Source organism: Eurytemora carolleeae, unplaced genomic scaffold (genome assembly GCF_000591075.1).
Source record: "Eurytemora carolleeae unplaced genomic scaffold, Eaff_2.0 scaffold210, whole genome shotgun sequence".
Lineage (NCBI taxonomy): Eukaryota > Metazoa > Arthropoda > Copepoda > Calanoida > Temoridae > Eurytemora > Eurytemora carolleeae.
In genome coordinates this window covers 313,039-318,041 of record NW_019396102.1, presented here as the reverse complement: position 1 = coordinate 318,041, position 5,003 = coordinate 313,039, and the positions used below count along the sequence as shown (strand labels likewise).

Here is a 5,003-nt window from a genome sequence, read left to right as displayed (position 1 = left end):
TATATATCTTTAAATCTATAAAGTCGAGTTTAACAAAATTAAACCATACATTAATAAAAAATTACTAAAACTATATATTGAAACCAAAAATGTCAATTTTATACTAATAACAAGGTGTGATAGTTAGATTTTGATGATACTTGATAAGTTGATTTTATTTTCGAATATATTCCTATTTTGAAACAGTTACCGAATTTCAGCTTAACATTCTCTTAACATATCCTGGTTGTTTTAAGACAATTACTCGAATTCATATCAATGTTAATTTTTAAGCATTTACAAACTTTTGAACAAAACAAGATTTTTTGATAAGGTAAAATATAAACAAAATAGAAAGTAAAAACTGTTCTTTTATAATTCAAAAATCATTTTAGCATTAAGAAATCAAAATATTAATATTATTTGTTGTTCCAATATAGATTTAGCAACTAATGCGGAAAATTAAATCAACTTTGTTCTATTGTTTAACAAATTTAACAATTAAAATGAGTAAAAAACAGATTTTAGAAATAATTTAGCATTTAGTCTTCATAAGATAATTTTTATATACGAAAGTGAGCTTTGTTCTAAGATTATATACTCAAAAACTGGTAAGTGGGTTTTGTCTCGAAAATGCTACAGTGATTCATATTCAGGATATGTTCGAAAATTGAAAACCTGACATCATGTTGAAAACGGTGAAGGGTTGTAATATACAAAGAACTCTTGATTTTGATTTCAGAGAATAGTTCTAAATTGGGAATATGATGTTTTCGTTATGCTTAATAAAATATTGGTTATAGTTTTAATTTTAGACTTTCACTCTCGATATAGGCCGGGATCCTAAAAACCCAGTCTTTCAATTTGTGCCCATTTTTAACACTCAGTGTTAGAAATGGGCCATGTGTAAGTTTTGGAACTTGTCCCCTGAAATTCTAAAACTTTCAAGAAAACATTACAATTGCTTTGAATCCCTTTTCAGAAATTTTAAGAACTTAAAATATATCAATTAATCATGCCTTGGTTTGTTTAAAAGCTGTTTGCGGTATAAGTGTAAATTTATTCATACCCTGCCTTCTCTCTTCTCGAAATCTTAAAGGGGGAAGAAAAAAATGCAATTTTGCAGATATATATATTTTTTTTACGAAATCAATGAAAATTTGATTTTCAATTCCTAACATTTTGTTCCAAATCTAAACTTTTTAATGAAAATTAGCCCTGTTTATGCCTCTATGTTTCTCAAGCCTCATCCCCCCTCCCCCCCTTTCCAGGTTGGGCAGCAGCTCGCAGTGGTAAGAGAGACGCAGCTGTCAAAAGCATCACGATTAGCTGCGGCTCCAGCTGCGTCTCCAAGCTGTCGTCCGCTCTGCGCGGTTCAACAATGATGTGTGCGAGAGGTCCCCCCTGCCGTCAGCTCCTCACCCCTCTCCCACTGTCAGTTCGGTTTCTTCTCTATATCTCACACAACGAGCACAATAATAATATAATAACAAAACATTGTACAACAAAACTGGTTTTAAACCGGTTCCGTACATAAACATACAGTGACACTTACTACTATAGTTATTGATTGATAGTTAAAACTGAAATATTTAATGTACTGTCATGATAATTGTACACTAAATAGTGAAGATAAAAGAAGATAAAACAATTTAATAAATTGTAAACAAAGTAATCCACTACACCGCAGAACAGTGTTCATAAAAAACTGGTTTTCAGGAAGCCTTAAAAAGTGAAAAAGTGACACAAAAAAGCATTTTTAGAATTTTATTATGAACATGCATATTAGGTGATAAAAATATATATAAATTAAACTTTTTAAAAAAAATTCATGTAAAAAGTCTTGAAAGAACTAAACTTTATTTTAAAAAAATATATATTTTTAATCTAAGGAAATATTCGTTGATGTTCTTTAGTTTTGTAAAACTGGGATTATGACAGTTTTCTTAAAAAGGTAAATAAAGAATCAGCTGTTATAGTTTGACCCCCCTCCACCCCCCACCCCCAACCTAAACTTGTGTACATAGAAACAACCAATCTCGAATAAGAAATCGATGAAATCTTGAAATAATAAAAAAGTTTTTGGCAAGTATTGGCATTTTCCTAATCAATCAATTTTGTTTGTATATTTATGAACAACAGAAACTAAACCCTTTTTGGGTCTGTAGTGAACGATTTTTGGACCCCCCCTCTTTTTTGTTCATATAATTCTTTTATAACTATCAAAAGACATTAAAATATGATAAAGACCAAAACAATGAGATAATGTTGTGTAATGAGTTCCAGGTCTTCATCATATAATCATGTTTTGTCGGTAAACCTGTAAAAAAATTCTTAAGTTTTACTTTTGATCGTAAATTTTTTAATGAGCAGATTTAAAAAATCATCTAGTGTACAGCCTGGTAAACACAAATCAGCTCTAGGTCACCTAATGTTGTAAGTTGTTAGCACATTAACGAATCTATATAAGAAAGTCCCCGGGAAAAAAAGTTTCTGAAAAAAAAACCTGGAAATAAAAACTTTGGAAAAAAGTCCGAATTTTCTCAAGTCCTTGGAAAAAAATGTAACCGGAAATTAAGTCCTGTGTTTTGGATTCCTGGGACTTTTTTCCTAAAATAGTTTGGGGGCTGCCAATAAAGTCTCAGGAAATAAGATCTCAGGAAAAAAAGTCCTGAAGAAAATAAATCCGAGGAAAAGAAAACCCTAGAAAACCCAGGACTTTTTCCATTGTGAATCATGCATTTTCACTTGTTAGAGGACTTTTTTTCCGAGGACTTTTTTGTATAAAATCATACTGGAGCCAGAAAAAAGTTCTAGAAAATTAAGTCTCGAATTGGTAGGACTTTATTTCCGGAGACTTTTAAATAAAAGGACTTTTTTCCACAGGACTTTTTTAGTGTGAAATTTTAGGATTTTTTTCCGGAAACTTTTTTCCAAGGACTTTTTTGGCGGTTACCCCCATTAACAGTCCAAATCTAAAAGCTTTATGACAAATAAGATTTTTACAAATCAGTTTTACATTGTGTTTGCTCAGACCCTCGACTTGTTGCATTAGAATTGTTTATATTTGGTCACTTTGGTTGATTTGTTACTTAAAAAAATAAAACTATTCGTAAAAATTAAAGAAATGTAACATTACAGAGAAATTGCTTTAACTTCACGTGTAACAAACATGTTCCTTATTCCTTAAATTATCCGGTTGGAGGGAGTATATAAGTGGGTTTATTCATTCAGTTTTTTAACGATTTTTGAGATATCATGGGCAACGTCGAGTACACTTTCCAGTAGCTAAAAATATACAATATTACACATTTTGTAAAATGAGTATTCATTCAGTTTTTTAACGATTTTTGAGATATCATGGGCAACGTCGAGTACACTTTCCAGTAGCTAAAAATATACAATATTACACATTTTGTAAAATGAGTTGAATTTGTTTCTATATTATACACATTGCACAGGGTGTCTGAACAAATCTATGTAAGAAAGTCGCAGAAAATAAAGTTTCTGGAAATAAAATCTTTGGTAAAAAAATCTCAATTTTCGGAAGTCATTGGAGAAAATGTCACTGGAAATATATAAAGTCCAGAGTTTTAGATTCCTGGGACTTTTTTACCTAGTGCCTAAAATTATGACTTTATTTCCGAAAACTTTTTTGGCGGTTACCGTCTCAACATGGAAATTAAGAAACTACCTACCAATCGTCTTTGTTTCCGATAGTTAATATTTAAACTGGATTTTATCAATTGAGATTCTGATGAGCTTAAAACATGTTAACCTTTCTTTTTTGTATCTTAAAATTGACAATGATTTAAATATATTCGACTTGAATCTGGTCCACCATCTAAAATTGAAAAATCAATTTTGGCAGACCCCATTTTGGAAATCCTGAAATAAGATTTTTCAATGTACTAAATATAACTTTGTAAGCGTAAAAATCACGTGTAGATAAAATTAAGTCACTGGCTTCTCATGTTCCTTGGGACACCCTGTATACACCTGTATAAAGGGTTAAATATATATATATATATATATATACAGCTAGCATAAAGGCTGGCCTGTAACTTGAGAGTTTTATATCCTAACCAAGCAACAGATTAACTCTACCCCCACCTCTCTAGTCTACATACAGGACTTAAAAATGGATTCAATTTATCAATTAACAATTTTCAAAATAAAATTTGATCATTTAACTAGGAAACTTTCAAACTTTTAAAATCCAATTTTTACTGAATTATTGTCTCAAATACGATTTCCCAAAAAAATCTTTAAGAACCTATTCAAACAAAAACTGCACAAAAATAATCGATATTTTTTATATTTATGAATCTCCAAAAGCCAATATTTGCTGACTGCAGACTTTAAACAGAAATATATAAAATGGGAAGAAGAGTAAAGTATAAGTAAAAAATTATTTATTTATGAAATATAACAAAAACATACAAAAAAATGTGTTTCAGGAGAAAATATTTAAAAACCTCTAAAAGTAGAGGTTGTGGGAATATTTCCCCCAATTCTAAAAAATATAAAAATAGAAATAATAGGAAAAGGAAAGGAAAGGATAAGGAAAGTTACATATTTATTGTTTACACTATATTTTACATAAAAATTAGTGGTGGATTGTTAGTATTTTTCGACGATGAACTAACAACTTTTAGTTTAGTTTAGATTTATTTGGAATGTTAAAAAAAAAGTAAAAAAAAGCTTTATGGAGTGTGAAAGAGATATAGGTTCTATGAAAAACGGGCATTTTTAAGCATCTTTTTAATTCGCGCTGATTTTTGACATCCTTTATGTTTGATTATATCTTTTACTCTTTTTAATCTTTTTATTCTTTTCTTTGTAAAGTCGTCTTTGGTTTCTTCGATTCTTTTGCAAACATAGCATGTGTTAGAATTAAAACATTTGTTCTGCTGATAAAAATCTTCTATTAAATTCTGTTTAAAATTCGAAATAAGATTGATATTTGGAAGCTTAGAAAAGTGTCGTTTATTTTCATACCATATTTTAGGGAAATTGTGAGG

The 5,003-nt window shown here is 29.8% G+C and overlaps 1 protein-coding gene across 2 annotated transcripts in view; it reads left to right on the top strand.

Annotated features, from left to right (window-relative positions):
• The first annotated feature begins 1,393 nt into the window (after positions 1 to 1,393).
• LOC111694986 (zinc finger MIZ domain-containing protein 1) overlaps positions 1,394 to 5,003 on the top strand; it is a 28,280-nt gene continuing 24,670 nt past the window's right edge. For both annotated transcript variants that reach the window (XR_002763760.1, XM_023464099.1), the window contains exons 1-2: positions 1,394 to 1,768; positions 1,872 to 1,933. The gene's annotated coding sequence lies outside the window, so the exon portion shown is untranslated. The remainder of the gene's footprint in view (positions 1,769 to 1,871; positions 1,934 to 5,003) is intronic.